The following is an 18492-nucleotide window of genomic DNA, read 5'->3' on the forward strand; positions in this document are numbered from 1 at the left end:
GCCAGCTGGCTCCGTTGCCAGACCGCGCTGGGAAGGGTCAGAGCTGGGGACACAGACCCCAAGTGCCAGCTGCGCTGCTGTGAAGGGGACTGGTGCGTGTGGCTGGGGGAGAGAAGTCCCCAGAGAAGAAATCCTGTAGGAGCCACTAACTTGAGCAACATGTGAAGGGCTTTATAGGGTTGTGAAGCTGATTGCCATGTAGGTGATGGTTTATGTCCCTTCTGTTAGCTTTCTTAATGGGTGAAGGAGCCTCGTGGGATGCACCGGAGCTGAGCCCCCCTTGGCCAGTGCTGCTGGGGATGCACGGACGGCTCCTTTGTCAGGGCATCAGACGTTGGCTGTGGGCACCCAGCCAGCGGGTCGCATCTCTGCAAAGGCACCATCAGCCCTGGGTGCCAGTCCCTGCCCAGCCGTTGGGAAGGGGGCACCTGCTTCCCCTGGGCATCCCTGCTGTCAGCTGCAGCTGCCAGCATGGGGACCATCCCCATGCCCGGGGCTGTGTCCCTCCCCTCCCAGCCCCTTGCAGCTGCAGGCAAAAGCTCTCAGTGCATGCACCGTCTCAGGGCACACGACACTGTCGGTGCCAATTGCCAGCCGGGCGGGGGGAGGCTGCTGCTGTGCTGGCGGGGGATTTGGAGAGATTTCCAGACCTCTCCCCCATGAGCTATTTGTACAAAGCCATCTGCCTGCCCTGGGTACCGAGCTGGGGTCCAGCACAGCCGTGGTGGAGCTGGAAAAAGGCAGCAGTAGCCAATATCCCTCTTCCCTTGATATTAAACCCACGTCCTGCCTGTGGCTGCCTGCACTGCTTGGCTCCTTGCAAAAGGACGAAAAGATGGGCAGCCTCACGCTCTCCAGATGAGCCAGCAGCTGCAGAGGTGTTGGTGGTCAGTACCGGGAGCGCGGGGGCTGTGTGACCCAGCAGCCCATTTATCACCCCCTGCACAGCCAGCAGCACGGCTCCTTATCTCTCTTCCCAGCACTGGCAGGGTCCGTGGCAAAGGCTGGAGCGGAAGAAATTGGTCTCTGTGTCAGCTCCGAAGCCCTCTGAGCTGGTGGAGCACGCTCTGCGTGCCTGCCATGCCGTGCTGCGGGGTGCTGGTGCCTCCCGTGCTGTGCCTGGGTGCTGGGGTGGGTTTGGATGCTGTGCTGGGAAATGCTGCTCACGGCGCCTTCGGCAAGGGGCTGCTGGGGGCTTTCTCAACCCCGGCTTTATAAATTTGAACAGATGTGTTTTTGAAAACTTTGACTTCGAGGCATGCTCTCTTTTTAAATGGTTTAGGGGAAAATCTGCACTTCAGTGGGAAAACGGTGTTTTCAAAGTGAAAATGAAATGAAAACACCAGTCTACCCCCTCCTCCATTGAAACATTATTTGGAAAGTGAGGCCTCTGTTCTGAAATATTTGAAGCACTGAGGCGTCCTTCTTTTTACTTCCTCCACTTTGCTGTTGCTTTCTTTGCTTCTATTTCCCTTATTTTCTTTATGTCTCAAGTGCATTCCCAGCCAGCTCACAGCTCCCCTCACCCTCCTCGTTACTCACAGGGTGTACGGTGCCTTGAAAGCTCTGCTGAAGGGTTGTCTAGTGCATTAAGTCCCTATTTCTTCCTTTTATTTTTGGTGAGAGTAAAATATGCTCAGAACTGAAACTCTCTGTCGAAACTTTGTACCTTTTACAGAAATCAGGCTTTATAATTTATGCCTGCTTCCCTGGGATGGTGTCTGTGAGCCAGCCGCCTCTGGTCCTGCCTGTGCATGGGAAGGAAAGCGGATGGCTTCCCAGGAGCTGGTTTACCTGTGGATGGGGAGCCTCTTTGCACTGGCAGTTTGCTAAAATCCTCGCGTTCCTGCTGCACGTCCTTCCCTCTCTGGCTGGGGAGATGATGCCGTGTGCTGTGGTCCCCTGTCCGCAGGGCAGCTTTACCACAGAGGGGCCGTGCTGCATAAGCTTGTGAGTGTGTCAGCTTGGATGTGGTGTCCTGAGCATCATGTCTGAGAAACCCTTCGTATTCAGAGGTTGTCCCCTTTGCTGGGGCAAGTCTGTGAATGGAAACAGCTGGTACCGGTGCCTAGTTCTTCCAGCTCACTGCTGCGTGGCCGTGCAAGAGGAACAGGCAAGACCTCCAAGGAGGGATGCAGTTGGGGTGATGGAGGCTGCGATGGATGATGCAGTGTCAGCGCTTTCATAGCCATCTAGACAGAGAGGTGTGAAGGGCACGCGGATGCTGGCTGCACATCATGGAGCTGGGCTGGCGGGGCTGAGATCAGAGGGATGCTGCTGGCTGCGGGGGAGGATGGACCCGGCGCTGCGGATCGGTGGCGATGAGACGCTGCGGCTGTCCATTGTACAAGGAGCTGCTCACGTGGTTTCAGGCGAGCCAAAATATTCTTTCAGAAAGAGAACGGACCAGATGTCTTATTATTGCTGCTCACAATGCTGTCCTCCAAGTACAACGATCCATCAGGGGGCTCGGCACAGCCCTACAGAAAAGTCCCTGACACATTTTTACAGCAGGGCCAGGTTCTCACCACTTGTGTGCATTTGTACCCCTTGACAAATAGCTGTTTGACTTCAGTTTTGTTCAAAGTCACGGCAGTGTCAAGCACAGGGCTCCTATTCAAGTGCCCACCAACGGTGGTCCACAACTCGCTGTTTCCTCTTCTTTTCTTGCTTTGTTTTCCTATGACAGTCACTTGGGAACTTTTTCTTTTTTTATCTCATAGGAGTTTTGAAAGACAGTTTTAAAGGATTTATCCACAGCAAACAGCCCTCTAATAAGGACTGTAAAAATGGCTTGGGAGTATATGGTGTGAGGAATTCCTGTTTGCTGACATGACACTTAATTGCCTTTTTTTTTTTTTGTAATTTTTCCAGCAAGTTGATTTATAGGATTGGCTGGCAAAGCTTTGCATACAGCTTTTTCTACAGTGGACCAACCAGCTCATCCTTAATGAATGGTTGCTCTTAAAGCTGAGAGATGTGTTCCCAACTGCTCTGAGCACCTTGGGCACGGATGAGAATTAGTACCAGGTAATGAACTGCAGTTCTTATCCTGCTGTATAAACTGGTATAGGTAGGGTGTTGACTTTAAACTGCTTTCTAAGTCATGTGTGTGCCCAAAGTTGTCTGTAGAGAACAGACTCCAGGTGTGTCATGGGCTGTAAAACCACGTAGTGCAAGGATGTCCCAGGCTGCAGCAGCTGGCAGTGCGAGCTCCCTGGGTGCTGGTAAAACCCGTGCAGATCAGTCCACGCAACTCCAGCTGCACAGTGCCGATATGATGTTTCTGTCTACATCTCCTAGTTATTAAAACCTTGGTTTTATAAATGAGGAGTCCTGTGTATTCTCCAGACTGTGACTTTCTCCTGTACTTCTCTAGCTGAAGTTCCCCTTTGACTTCAGTGAGTATTTTGTGTGCTCAGAGAGCATTTTCCATCACTTGAGCCTGAAAGGGAGGAGGATTTATGGAATGGGGAGCATGAGGCACCAGCTCAGCAAATACCAAAGAGTGTATGTAAGTGTTTGTAGGTTAGAGATGTAAGTGCGCAGTGGTCTTGATCTTCTTAAGCCACGCCGTATTGCTGGGTCCAAAGGGTGAGCTGAGAATGTACATCAGTTTGCATATTAGTGTTTTCAGATGTCTTGCCGAAGCAGAGCTTTCCCTCTGCTGTGACCTTGCATCTTCTTCCAATTGCTCCCAGTCTCAGCCTGGTTGATAGACTTACAGCTACTCAGCACATGCTGAGTGTCATGTTGTCAGTGTAGTAGATTCATTATTTTCTTACGGTCTTAGTCTCCATTCTCTTAGAGTTTGGTAAGTACGTTATGATGTATCTGACCTATTATTTTTTCTCTCTGCTTCTGACCTGTTGATAATACCCAGCTATGGGTCATCGTTGTGGAGGTCCTTGGTGGCCCTTCCTATGCTCTTTGCCTAGAGATTCAGCTTTCATTCCAGTCTTTGGAGCCATGTCTCAGCACATGGCAAGTTTCTTTCTAGCCAGGTAAAGCCTGGGGAGGTCTTATGGCAGATAATGTGAGCATCTCAACTGGTAATTGTAAAGTCAGGATCTGTAATTAATTTTTCTATAAAACTCTCAACCTTAAGGTAAGCCTTTATCCATCTATTAATTAGCACAGGGAAGAGATGCTCTTGTCTAGAGGCAGAAGACAAAAATGGGAGCAGGGAGGAAAGAGAATTGGCTGCTTTGTTGGAGTGATAAATATTGTTCCCTTCATGCCTTGAATAAAATGAGAGTTTGGCTAAAACCAGTGAGGTTTTAACTTTCGGAAACAAAGACTTACAAAGGACTGGAGAAAATAGCGCTGGAATAGGCACCAGAGACCCCATCCAGCAGATTCCTCTCATTCCAAGGCAAGCTCAGTGATACCTGTGTGATTCTTCATCAATGTTTGTTTAACCTGTTTCTGGGACCGTTGAAATGTTCTTTTTTGCAAATGCAAGGCTCAGGAGCACACACAATTACTTGAGTTCTGCTGTTTACCCCCATGAGCTGTGGCTTTGGGAAAAGCACCAAATATTGCAAGAGCTGTTAACACTTCATCATTTGCATAAATTATTTATTTTTTGCCCTTTTTTTTTAATAGCAGCTTGGAGGCAGTTTAAAAAATCCTTCTGTGGAAGGCTCTGTCGGAGAATAGATTTTTTTCACAGATCTTCATGTGGAAGTGATTATACAGTCCTATGTACTGGAACCCTCCATGGAAGGAGAACTTGATGTACCTCCATATAAATCTATGGGCAGTAGGACTTGTTCTGCTGGATTCAAAGGGAAGAGAGAAGTCCCCTAGGGATGAGAGTAATAGCTAACAAAAGCAGATAGTGTCTGACAGATTTTATTAACATTGAGGATGCAAAGTCTGCTGAGCTGGAGAACATGGCAATATGCCCCTATATTAATTAGTAAGGATACCTGCTTGAGGACTGTGCAGCTTTCCCAAAGAAGAAATGTGGATTAAATAAATGTTGAAGCAGATAGTTGAAGTGTTTGTTTGTTGGCTGGACTAACTGAACAAACACAGCAATCAATAACCAAAAGCTATTTCAGTTGACCCTATTGAAGGCTTTTGGGAAACTCTTAGCAGAAAAGTTTTTAAATGCTTTTGATTCAGTAGCTTTCATTTGCCCTGGAGTGAAGAACTGTATTTTTTTAAGACTAACATGTAAAAAAACCCCTCACCAACGGGTGTTGTTTTGGTGGTTTTTTTAGGCAGAAAGTAGCCCATAGCTGTGTTTGGGGTGACATCTATTGCTAAGCACTGCCTGGGGTGGTAGGCTGACAGCAGCCCATAGAAATGACATCTCTACAAGTGATGGCAAGCTGACTTTTCACCTTCTGATCTGGGCGGATGGCTACCTCTTGAAGACCCTTGGGGCAACTAAGGGATGCACTGTGATTACATTTCCAAGCCTAAGATACTCACGTATCCTATTAGAAAGCCAAGGGGAGAGTGCCGTGTTGTAATACCATGAACTGCTTTGGGGACATTTCAGCGTAAGTGCCTTAAGACATGATTTATATTCACCGCTGAGCCTTGAAATTTCTTCCAGGAGATCCAAACATGCTTGTATGTCTTGAATCTGTAGGTTACAGGGACGTCGAGAGATAGCTGAGCTATCGTGGGCAGCTGTGATTTGTGGGGTACCTCCAGGCAGGCAGCTTCCCCGGGGGGTATGATTCTTTTTGTTTGTTTGTTTTGCTCGTTACACAGTTCCTTGGCACATCACCTTTTACCTTGTCTCCAAATGACTGTTTTTTCCTCTGCATCCCACTCGGTGACTCAGATTGAGGGCGTCTTATTCAGTACGGTCTGTTTCTTGGTTTGGGGGTTTTTGTTTTTGGTTTTTTTTTTTCTTCTTCTTCTTTTCCAGATGTATGTGAGCTCTAGGATGATAACTTGAATAGAAACAAGTATTATGAGTGGCTTTGGTGCTGTGCTCAGCTCTAGTTCTCCCAGAAGATGAAAGGGGACAAGGCTTCAACGCACTACAGAGGACCCTCACTTTCCATCCAGCGACAGTTGATGACTGTACCCTTTGGAGCAGGTAATCATTAAGATATTTTATTCTCTAGCAGTGCCAGCGAGCACTTCAGATGAAACCACCACCAAAGCAGCGGCTTCGGTGTATGTTCTGCAAGACACAGTGATTCAGCACAGACCCTCTCTAGAGACAGCCTTATGAAATGAGGGTCTAAAGTCCAAAACTGGAAACTGCCCAGGCCTCCCTACTTATCTCCCAGCTGATGCTGTGAGTACCTCTACTCATCCTGGTTCGTCTTGGAGTCTCTAGGGTGGCTTAAGGTCCTACCTCCGCATTGGTCTCAACATCCTGGAGTCTGTCTACTGACCGAGGCTGAACAGGGCAGAGAAATCAGGCTCCTGCATGTCTCCGTTTGAAGGCTAAGCTTCCCCAGTATAAACTCATAGGATGAGACCTCCTTGTAAATCCAGCTGTGGCTCCATCCATAGGCCGTGGAGCTGCAGGACGTGATGAGCCCTCACTCTCCCCGCTCTTGCCCAAGGGAACAGGCAACATAGGCTGCTTGCCTTTTGTTCCCCAGCCTGAAAGATCCCCACCACAACACCTCTGAAACTAGGCTACTGTGGGAAAAAAATAAAAATGTGGTGAGACTGATGGGCAAGAAAAGCAAACAGCACCTCCTCCTCATCCTACCACCTGGAGCACTGGCCTCTCCCAGGGCATTACAAGGGGGCTGCCCGCTGGGTCATGATTCCCCTTTGGAGAGCCCAGCACCATTCATGAACCCCTAGAAGGAGTGTCCAGAATCAAGCCACAGAGACTTCTGGCTTGGACTCTCCACATCGAAAGCAAACCAAACTCTTAAATGCTATTGAACCCATGAAAGACCCTCAAGAATCATCAGCTCCTCTGATGATGAGCCTGGGAATACTTGGCTTACTAGCTGCTAATAACCGTGGAGGTGTGCCGGTGGGGGGAACAGCTCCTGCTGTCATCACAGTGTGGGGCAAAAGGCTGGCTGAGCAGCCCATGTGGGTGCTTCTGAGGAGCTATTCTGCTCAAAACGGGGCTTTAGCTACATGGCTTTTGTGCAGATCCTACTAATTTCTGATCCAGCTCTTGAAACCCTGGCCCATATGCAAGTCAAGCTGGCTTTATTTGCTTTACTCTTTCCTATATGGCTGGCAATGCCTTACTGTGAAGTGGGAAGGAATGTGCCTCTGGTATGCTGAGACTATGGATTTCTGATGATATCTTGTGAAAATGTTTCTGACTGGGGTTCTGGCCTCTTGCTTCCTGGGATACGTTTCACTCTGCAGCGAGAAATATGCGACAGCAGTGTGAAGAATTGTGCTTTCCACCCTGCTACCAAACCAGATGCTTTTTCCCTAGGCAGATCTTTCTTTTTGTATTTTTCGCTCCAAGCTAAGGTTTTTAGCTGCATTCCTACTGGTAGAGTTTCCTCCCTTTCATGTTGTGGAAAGACCTGGCAGTGGGGTCAGGACTTGTAATCTGCAGCTGGCCTGAGGTCTTGTGATCCAAAGCACCATCAAAGAAGCTGGAAACGGGCAGGGGGAATTTCTGTGTGTTTCAGAGGGAGCAGTGTCTGATGTGGAAGCACATATGCTTTTGTCTAAACTGAATTCCATGCAGCCAACCCCCTTCATATTGGAATTATAATGTTAACTAGACCTGAGCAGGGATTTTCTGATGTTGATATATATTGATTTTTGCAGATTGAAATTTCCAGCTGAAAATGCATTGCAAAACTGGAGAGCTTTTGCCAAAGTATGTCTTAAACAAACAAACCCCAAAACCCCTTTTAGCACACATCTGACTTGGCCACATTCTCCTTTAAGTGACGTGCCCAAGGTCCCACAAGAAGTCTGTGGCAGAGCAAGAAGCAGGAGTGCTGCTTTTCTTTTCCTCATATGTGCATCTGGTGTTACAGGATCACTTGTTCCAGCTGGGAATGACCTCAGCCAGAGCCTGGCTTCACTGAAGCAGGGTTAGTGGTGTCCTCACCAGCAGGGCTTCCACCAGCAGAAACAGAGGCGGGGAAACGGAGCTGAGATCGTGCAAAGTGATCACTGCAGGAAAAAGAGACTGAAACCACATCCATTTCTGTCCCTTGTCTGTGACTTTTCAGCTGTTGGTGAGTAACTGGATGGCTGTTGGGAACAGCAGGAACCCGACCGTCATCTCTGCTGCTCTCTATCAAGACAAGGCAGCTCTGAAAGGAATTAGAAGTACATTTTTTTTTATCTTGTTGCTGTAAGAACTTATACAAGGGCCTCTTCTGCGTTCTGACTCCTGACTATTGGTGAGGAGGTCACCATCTCACTGCTCGTCTGGCATATCATTACGGTACAGCTTTGCATAGGTGAGAAGAAACATCCTGGTGACACCTCTTATGGAGGTGAGCCTTAAGGGAACCAAAACATTAAGAAGCCTGAAGGGCTTCCTCAGCTGATCAGCATTTCTAGCTCATTTTACCAAACAAACTGTACCATCTCCCCTCATCCGAGGGTAGACAAGGCTTAATGGGCCTTGCAAATAGCAAGGTGTTATTTGTGTGCTGCAGCATATCTTTAGTGCCAGACACTGGTACTGATGGGTGCTATAAATTGTGTGTAACACCGTTGCTGTAGTTCTTGCTTGTTTCTTAACCATAAGGAGAGCTTTAGACGTTGCATGCAGTTTGATTATAACTGCTGCAGATGTTCATAACCTACAAAACTGACATTTTTGCAACTCTCTGACCTTTAACACATGAATATCAAAGCAATCTTGGCAGCACCTTGCTTTTCTTAGCACTTTGGATGTAATAAAATCAGAGCAGCCCAGGCATCTCAAGAAAATCTATGTCTTAATTTATTCCATCCTTGAGAGTATTCTTGGGCTCTTTTGCTAATCAGCCCTTCAAAGGACGTGCATGAACCCTCATCCACCCCCTCCCACCGTCTCTAAACCTTGGCTTGGTGAAGGGTGCTTGTCCAATATTCAGCTGTCCTGAGCCTTGAGTTGAATCAATGTTCCTTATCTTCTGTGGATGATGATAATATCTTTGCAGACCATGTCCTCCTAATGTTTCTCACACAGAAAAAAAAAAAAGTCACTGAAGTCTGGAAAGAGTCTCCTTAATGTTTCTATTTATAAGCCCAAATGAATGAGGGCTTTGCAGGGATCATTGCCTCCTGCTGCTTCTCCCAGCTCCAGCCTGTGTGTTCCTTGTCTGTCTTTGGCTTTCCTTCCACTTTCTAGAGCAGTTGTCATGCTTCCCTGAAAGTCCTCAGGATCCTGTGTTCAGCCCAACGCAGGTTCTCCTTGAAAGTGTTTGTGCACTTGTGCATTGTTGGTGTTTGTCTTCCCAAGTACCCATAAAGTGTGATGGAGCCCGGCTTTCCTGGGGTTGGCTGGACACCTGCCTGCCGGTGGGAAGTGGTGAGGGGATGCTGCCTTTGGCTTTGCTTGTGTGCGTGGCTTTTGCTTTGCCTGTTAAACTGTCTTTACCTCGACCCTCGAATTATCTCTTTTACTCTTCTGATTCTCCTGCCATCCCACTGGGGGGGGGGGGGGGGGGGGGAGGCTAGTGAGAGAGCGGCTGTCTTGATTAAATTAAGCTAAGCATTGTGCATGATGAGCAAATGCAAAATTCATGCTGTCAACTTCCCTCAGTGCCTTTTTAGGTCTTTTAATTGTTTTTCACCCTTTTCTGCATGTTGTGTTAAGTGTGCCTAACATCAGGAACTTTGTCTTCCTTTGTACAATAGCTGGTGGTGGGTTGTGACCGGTGGAGTCTCAGCACCAGTCTTCTGCTTGGGGAAATATATCAGACCATCTCCATGAATGAGCCAGAAGAAGTTGGTGATATTGCTTTGCCCAGAGGCTGCTGCAGCAGACGAAGTCTAGGCACAGACTGCAACAGGCTTTGGATCAAGTCTACAACAAAGCTGTTCTAAGATGACAGTGTCAGCATACTGCTGTTTCCTGCAAAGTCAGCCTAGCCTGGAGCAGGAATCACAAGATTTCTCATTCAGAGGGCTCTAACCAGCCCTTCTTCTGGCCTGGTAAGTGGGATGCAACCCAGAAGCTCTATGATTTCAGCCCTTACATGGGTCTTTGATATCTGCTGTATAACTCCTTTAATTTATTTTAAGCATTGTTTCAAGGATGGTCAAAGTACTGCTGGTGGTGGAAGAGCAAAGAACTTACGCCTTTCCACATGAAATGTTGCTTCAGTTTCCAGCTGCTTCCTACTCAGGGAAATATTGTTTGCAGCTGGTGCAGTCACAACACAGTTGTATGCTGCTCCTTTACTAGCAAGATGGATTTATAACTGCAGAGAAGACTTTCTGCTATGTTTTTTCCCTTCATCCCTCTTCTGAGGTTCACTTTCCCCACCAACATGTGGAATGGTTCTGCTCAAAATCCATCCAGTGGCAAGACATGAAAACTCAACATCTATAAACCCGAAAGACTGGTTTGCTGCTGTTTAAATCCCAGCCTAGGCTTGGCATGCTGGACAGAAATGCCTGGAGCTCTTTAGTCCTTTTGAGGCCAGATATGGAGATTTCATTCCTTGCAGGAATAGCAGTTGCCATGGTAGATAGCAACCTTGATGTGAGGTGTGTCGACCTTTGTCACATCACACCTCTCGGAGGAGATGGAAAAGGAAAAATGCTCAGTTTTTTGGAAGGAAGGGAGGTTGAGCTGCAGCAGGTCCCTGACTCTGATTTCTTTGCTCACCTGCTGGCATGAGTTGGTTCATCTGCTTGCCCAGACCTGCTGGTAGAGGGCAATACCAGAGGTAACTGAGGAATTTTTGAGAAATAATAAAGGATATGGATGTTATGGCATGAGGTAGACCAGAGCCAGCAAGAGCTACCTGGAAATCCTAGGGAAGGGCCCTTTCCATCTCATAGTGTGGCCATGCCCAAATGGTGTAAACATCTGGCTATGGTTTTCCTTGAGGCCACCTATGAGGACACCCAGTTTTAGGCTCCTATCAGCCTGCCTTTGAAAGCTGGGGCAGGTCCAAAAGACTGTTCTACATTCAAGCCAGCTGGGACGTCTCACAGGTGAGGTGAATTTCTTTTTGGCCACCATAGTGGGGAAAAGCAAAATTATCCCAGAATGCCATGACCCTGAAACAGCAGTTCTCTTCTTTTTCGCCCAAAGCAGAGATCAGACAAGCAACAGTTACGTAGGGTTAGAGCTCCAGGCTGGGTCATGTAACTCCAGCAGGTTATTTCTGAGCGTGTGCGGGTCTCCATGCCCTGGTTATGCTCTCTTACGTTTCCAAACTTTCTTGGCTAGCAGCAGTACTTTTGAAACAGCATCCACGGAAATTATGTTCTTGCTTCACTGCACACACTTGGATGATAGCTGGTTACGGCTCTTTCTTAGCTGTAGCTCTTTAAATCTATTAGCCTGCAATTAAGTAAGTTTCATTTATTAAAATTAGTTGAAACATGACTCTTTCCATAAACAATCACTGTTTCTCTTAAGACCTGCTCAGTGATTTCATCTTTTTCTTTAATTTAACATTTCAATTCATTTATTTAAAAAAAAAAAAAAAAGGGAATATGTACTAGTTATTTATATGTGTACAGACCATATTTGTGTGGGTTTGGTGCTGATTGGCAGCATGTGTGTTTACAATAGCCCTTGTATTATCCCAGCCGGCAGCCTAAAAACACTTCCAAATTATTCCACATCAGAAGCAAAGAGGGTTTGGATAGACTCCTAGGGGAAAGTCTTGAAGTGGTGCCCAAACCTCAGTCCCAGTGCTGTAAGTCAGGCACGTGGCTGATACTTTATCCGCCCCAACTTGGACTTTCACAAGCTGTTCTGTTTGTGGAGGAAATGGGAACTTGGGAGCAATTTTAATCAGTGATTTCTTGGAGATGGGCTTCCTTCATGCCTTTGTCCTCTTTTCCTCTCTTGACACATGTGTGTGTGCTCTGCGCATGTTTTCTAAGAAATAATGGGGAAAACGCACACGTAAGTGCAAGGGCTAGGCTGTAGTAAAAGAAACCCCTTGGTGGATAGGGACTGACCTGGTTATAATTTGTGCCTTTGGAGTGACACCGATTTTATGTGTAAAGAACTGGAATGACTGTAGGTGGATGAGCACTAGGGATTTCAAGTCCAGCCCTGTCACCAAGGTTTGGCGTTTGCTGCTAACCTCAGAGTAGGCTGGGAAGTTCATACCTAAACGGTGCTGTAATAAAAAACTGGAAATGCTCTGGTAAATGTTCCAGGCTTTGTCCTCGTTAAGTGTCATGAAGGTAATGATCAAAGTTTTTAGACTGCAACTTGTGTGAAGGAGAAATCGGAGAACTGCTGGTCTTCAGCTGTCAGGTGGCTTTGTTGCATGGCCACCCTGGGATGGAGCACTGATGGACTTCCTAGGTCTGAACTTCCCAGGCAATGTCCTAGGATGTGGCGGCCTAGGTCAGGCGTCTCCCAGCCAAACTGAGCTCTGCAGCTTGGAAAGACAGCTGCCTTTGGGACCAGACAGCCCCGGAAATCAGCTAACCTGAAAACTTTGAAGCCGCCTTCCAGTAGGACAGGTTGTAAGGTAGGAATATAGGACTGCCTTGATGTTTAGGACCTTAAACTGTAATCCCCAAAGTGCAATGCATGGACTAGCCACAGCCAGTGAGGGTTTGGATGCAGCCTTATGCTCTCCTACCATGCAGCTATTTCACTGCAAATGCATTAGTCACCCTGAACCAGGAACAACCCAAAATCTGCAGTGGCCATTCACGAGAACATGAGGCATCAGTTTTGTAGCTGTTTCTTAGGCTGGGTCAGCAATGGGCAAGGATGTTGAGGGGGGAAGATCCTACATCATCTGGAAAAAAGCAGTATTGTCTCAAAACCAAACTTCTACAGTATGATTTCAGTGCTAGAGTTCATTACTTTTGAGCTGGACTAAGGATGACATTGTTTTCCAAAAATGTTGGCATTACTGTGGTTTGGAATCTTGGTAACTGAGCCAGCTCTGGTCGTGGACCTTCAGTTACTAATATAATAGCCCACTTTAATATTGGAGTAAAGATCACTTTTAAAAAATGTAATTTAAAACCAGCACATGCATTGGTTTGGGAATGCAAAATGATTTTATTACTATCTCATCTCAAAACCTTTTCCTTTACTGTCTGCAATTCTGAATTGCAAAATGTATTACAGAAACACATCTGTCATACTTTATAATGTGAGGTAAGGCATTCTATGGTTGTTTGTCTCAATTTTTTTTTTTTTTAAATCCAAAGCAATGCAAGAATAATATATGCAGTATGAAAGCTAAAATCAGATGCATAACATTTTGCCCATCTGAGTGTTGGCTAAAAGCTTGGGAGGAGGATGAGCTTTGGATGGAATGGACGAAGAGGTGTCTTTCTTACTGAAATTGTTAAGTCCTCCAGTTGAATTGCCTTACATAGGTCATGCTCCGAGGCCAAAAGACCTAAACTCCTCCTTCCTAGGTGGTGCAGCAGTTCAGAAGAGTATGCATGATGCATGCTATCACTTGCCTCCAGGATCTGGAACTTTCAAACTCTCATCTTTTCCTCGGCAACCTTATAAGAGAAATTCAGTAATCTGGCGACACTGAATGACCTTACAGAGAAAAGCATTAACCACTCTGGAACTTGGGCCAATCCTTTTCCTCATTAGGGCAATGAAGCTTTTATCGCTCCTGCAGTAATGATGCATTTTTAAAGCATTTCACACCTACTTTAAATCTCAGTAAAGACCATGAAACTTCTTTGGTCATGGCCACATGGTATCTATTGTTAAGCAGACTGTTAAAATGAATCAATCCAGATTAAGCAGCCAAAATTACCACTTGCTATCGCTCGTCTGAATCTGTTCCCTCAGAGACAGCCCCGTAAAGAGGCTGAATGCTGATTAAACACTTCTCCGCCAAGTGGAGTCCGAAAAATTCTGGCAAGAATTGCCTGTAGGAAGCATGGGGAAAAAAAATGTATGAGACGTAAAAGGCTCAATCCATCGGTCTGCTTGAATCCAAACCGTCCCCTGCTGCAAAGCTCTTCGTTAGTGAGCCTTCCATCTGCCTGATGAGAGCTTCTGTATCCTGGCCCTGCATTTCCTTGCGCTCTCCCCAGGGGCGTTATCTTGTGAGTTCATTATTGCTGCTGGCTGTAATTCACAGTGCTATTAGCAAAAAAGATTTTAAAAAAATAAAATTGGTAAATGGCCTTGATTTGCCTTGGAGCTCAGACAGGAGGCTTAAACTCTTCCTTGGAGGCAACCATCCAGGGCAGGACTATGAGAAGGAAGCTCAGCCTATGTACCTTCAAATACATTTGTTGGCAGTGGAGGACAGGAGGATAAGGAGCAACTTGCTTGTGACCTTTCCCACCGAGCTGCTTAAACAAAAGCATCTGCTCCACTTCTAAAAGGTCTGTTTGACCCCCGGGCAGGCTGGATCCTTGAGTGAAAGGGCACCGCTTTGTGCTAGCTGAGTATGTGGCTCCACAGCCTCCAAATAAAGCTTGTCTCTTGTGGAAAGCTGAATGGAGAGTAGCTGTCTTGCTTGCTGGAGAACATGGCTTTAATTTCACCTTCCACCACTGGGCTGGTTGATCTTGAGCCAAGGGATATACCAAATTCCGACAGTCTGCTGGGTTACTGCAACCCAGTTCCAAAAAGAAAATCAATGCTTTGTTTAGATTTTCCTTTTCAACCTCTTTCCTTCTCTCCTTTCCCCTGGTCTTCCCTCTCTGAAAGCATGCACATCAGTGCGTCTTAAAGGAGCAATCATGCTTGTTCACAATGAAGGAATTTAATCTCCTGGTAATTATAGGTGGAAAATCACAACATTGAGAATGTTTTGACTTGAGCAGAAGGGCATTCCTGCCCAGGCTTGGATTGTCTTGGGAGAAGCAGAGTGCTGTAAGGATCACAGGATGCTGAGCTGGAAGATTTTGGGGCCAGATCCTGTGACTGGAGAAAGTGGGTGCAGTGCCACCGACTTCAGCAGAGCTCTGGTTTGTGTCAGCTGGGGATGCAGCTCCTGTGCAGCTGTGCTGGGATCCTGAGAAACGCTGCTGGGTGAAGGAGGCCTGCCTTTCAAAACACAGCAGACGATGTCTGAAACCTAGTGGCCTGTTTAATATCCCGTACAGTTCCCCTCCACCAGCTCTGTGTAGTCTGGCCCTTCAGCTGAAATGACAGCTAGTGTCAATAGCCGCCTTTGACTTTTTTGTAGTTTAGTTAAATGCAAATAACTGTCCTGCAGGGCTAGTGGAGGAGCTGCCATCTCAGCGGATGGATGTGTCACGCAGCCCGAAGCTGAAGAAATTGAGTGAAACACAAAAGTGATCACGGACTATAGATCTGCACCTCTAACAAGACCTGCCATATTGCAACTCTCAGTAATGTTCTTTTTTAAATTATTATTATTATTTTTTTATTTCCTCTCCCTAGCAAAAACTCATCCAGAAGCTGCCTTGGGATGGTTGTAAAACCATCTGGTGCCCAGTATGTCGGTCCATGAGATCCACGCTGGCTGCTTCTACCCAGGCGGCTGCCACCAGCTCTGCCCAGCTGCAGCACTTGCACCAGCTTGCCCAGTGGCAGGGACTGGAACGGCCCTGATGCCAAAGTCTGCGGTACTTCTTTGCTTGTGCTTATGCCGGAGTCATTTATTTCGGTAGGTTATGCTTTTTACTGAAAACACGCTCTATTGAAATAGGGACTGCAAGCAACCGTGCCACGGGGGCTGCTGTAGCAGATGTGCAACTGCATGGGTTGCTGTGGGTAAGGTTGTACCCCCTCATGTAGCCGAAGCGGTGCAGTTTGTGTGCTGAGGTGTGCCCAAGCTGAGAATTTATCTGTTTGCCTGGCTTCGTCTGTCCACTCCAGTAACTGCCTGGAAGGCAACAGCGGGTGAAGGGCACTGCAGCTGTGCAGCGGCTCTCCCCTCCCCGATGAGCCAGCAGCGCTCCTCTCCAGCCTTTGATTGGGATTGCTTAGCTTTCCAAATGAAGTTGAAAAAGCAATTTGAGTGTCTCTTTGGGAGCCATCTCAAATAAAATTGGGATGACTTGGCATGAAAGTGGGTGATGGGTTTCACATGGGGCTTTGCCTCCTTTCAGCTGCTCTGGTACTGCTGCCCTTTCAGTAAAGCTGCTGTGGTTGTGGGGGGAAGGCTTAAAGGAAAAGGGGAAGAAAACCAAAAAAAAGGAAAAGAAAAGGATGGAAACTTCTCTTCTCTAGCATGTTACCCAGCAGAGGAGGACTGAAAAGCTCTGCTCCTGGCAGCCAGTACAGGCCCTGGCTAATAGGTGGGAGCAGGACACCTATCTGAAGACAGAAGGCTTGAGGGGCTTGGTAGTGTTTGAGATATTTTTAATTCCTTTCAACAATTTGCCTCTCCTTTGTTGGCAAAAGCAAGTTGGAGTCTGGAAAGAAAAATATCTCACCACTTGGCAAATTCCCTGAGAGAGCCAGTCCTAGCTTTTTGTCCAAGAACATCTGAAGGCTCCCTTCTTGCTTGCCATCATCTTTTGGCAGGAAAAAGCAGCGATGGAGCCCCAGGAGACAGCGTATTAGCTCCATCGGCGGGGCCAGCAGCAGGTCCCTGCAGCTGGAAGCCAGGGCAGCGCTCGGGTCTGTGCCTGCTTTGCATTGCCCTCCCCGAATCTCGGGCCCATTGTTGGCCCTGCAGGGGGGCTGGGGGGCTTCCCCAGCCTGCACGCCAATCCGGAGGGCCTGGTGAGCCATTTCTGGCACTCTCTAGGGCTAATTTGCATTTCTTTTTGTTGCACCAGCCCACCTTAATGAGCAGTTCTGCCTTGCATTTGACTTTTTTCCAGGATGCCAGATTTTGGAGGTTGCAAAGAGGCAGAATATCTGCAAACTTTAATAAAGAGGAAAACATTCAATAAGACCCTAAACCAGCGCATGTTCTGTGGTGCTCTGGGAATGCTCCTGGGATGTCCCGGTGTGATCAAGCGAGGATGGGCTAGCGAACTCTGCTGCACCTGCCAGATGCCATGTTGTCTTCTAACGCCAGATTTTACTAACACAACTTTGCTCCAGGCTGAATATCCCATCAGAGCTATTACCTTATAAATAGAGAGGTAATTCGTATGTTCCAGCTCTCTGCAGCTGAGCTTAGGGAATTATTCAGGGGTGGCTCTGGTCTGCGGTCCCACGACATGGCAGTGACCTGTAGTGAGGAAAACCAGAGCAACACTGCAGTTGGGTAACTCTCCCTAAAAGAGGAAAACAGAGATAAACAGGTGCCCGGTAACAGATATCATTATTTTCCAGATAAATGCCAGTTCTGGCTTTGTTTCTTCCAAGCTCTGCCTCGGTATTTTATAACCTTTGGAACGCACTCTGCTGGTTGTGTGTCATTACATCTTTTTTGTAGTGTTGTTTTTATCTGGTAAAAATAGATTTTTTTTAAAAGCAGATTTTTCTTTGCCTGTGCTTCGCCTCATAAAAGGCTCATTGCAAAATGTTTGAAACCCTGTGTCAATCACCAGGATTTTCTACATATGAAAAGGAGGATAATTTGAATTCAAACGTGACTTCGAAACTTAGAGGTTTGGGTTTTTCCCCCAGGGAAATAGGTATAATTTTAGGAGTATTTCTTATATGTATAAATGTCAAAGTGAATTGTAACTACCTTTTTTTTTTTTAAGTAGAAAGTTGAAATTATTGGTAGTGACACTTTTGAACAACTTCACTTGAAATGTTGATACTTTGAAAGATGTGAAAAATCTGAGAAATGCTGTCAACTTTTTTTAGATGCTTAGTTAAAAAATAATCGTGATTCTGGGAAAGGGCTTACTTATCCCTGCTTCGCATCAGTTCTCTCCTCTAATGCCCTGTATTGTCACTGACGATGAAAACCTATCCCAGGCTCTTCTCCTGGACCTTGCTCAGGACAGGACTTGCTTCTAGAAGTGCTGTCACACGTAACTGAAGCTTGTGGCTCTTATGACTTAGATGGAGCGAGCCAGCCTTGCATTTTTGTCAGCAGGCTAATGCCATACTAGTTATAAAAGCTGCAATGCTGAAAGGCAAACAAAGAAGAGGATTAGATCAAACTAGTTGCAGAGCACATATTGTACATACTAATGTCTTGTTGAAACAGGAGAAGGCTGAAAAAAATACTGCCCATGCTTTAATGGGAATGCAAGCTCGCTTTCTGGAACCTGCCTCCTTTTGCCAATCAGATAGGGGGTGTTCTGCATCACTAAAGGAGCCAAGCTAATGAGATTATGATTTATCACTTTGCAAAATAAAGCTGTATCGCTGGAAGAGTACAATTTATATAGGAATTGTGCTAAACTCTCAGTCTGACCGCTGGACTCTCCTCCTGAGGTTGCTTAGAGGAAAGCACTGAGCTTTGCAAATGTTTCCACATAGATGGCTCTGCATCTCCAAGCAAAAAACCTTGAGCTGCTTTACGGCCTGAGTTTCATCTCAGCTAAGCA

At 46.7% G+C, this 18492-nt stretch overlaps 2 long non-coding RNA genes across 5 annotated transcripts; both read left to right on the forward strand.

The window, feature by feature from the left end:
* Positions 1-982: 982 nt before the first annotated feature.
* On the forward strand, positions 983-2864 carry LOC129736693 (uncharacterized). The gene is made up of 3 exons (XR_008733705.1): positions 983-1131; positions 1679-1950; positions 2082-2864. It is a non-coding gene; the product is annotated as an uncharacterized LOC129736693 (long non-coding RNA).
* Positions 2865-2874: 10 nt separating this feature from the next.
* On the forward strand, positions 2875-17602 carry LOC106631062 (uncharacterized). Of its 4 annotated transcripts, none has more exons than XR_008733703.1 (6): positions 2875-3030; positions 5609-6067; positions 7864-8159; positions 9778-10074; positions 15467-15692; positions 16858-17602. It is a non-coding gene; the product is annotated as an uncharacterized LOC106631062 (long non-coding RNA). The 4 variants fall into 4 exon arrangements; XR_008733704.1 differs by lacking the exon at positions 16858-17602 and adding an exon at positions 8284-8423 and having other exon boundaries at positions 15467-16848; XR_001334505.3 differs by lacking the exon at positions 16858-17602 and having other exon boundaries at positions 15467-16848.
* Positions 17603-18492: the final 890 nt, after the last annotated feature.

This window comes from Falco cherrug, chromosome 8 (assembly GCF_023634085.1).
Source record: "Falco cherrug isolate bFalChe1 chromosome 8, bFalChe1.pri, whole genome shotgun sequence".
Taxonomy (NCBI): Eukaryota; Metazoa; Chordata; class Aves; order Falconiformes; family Falconidae; genus Falco; species Falco cherrug.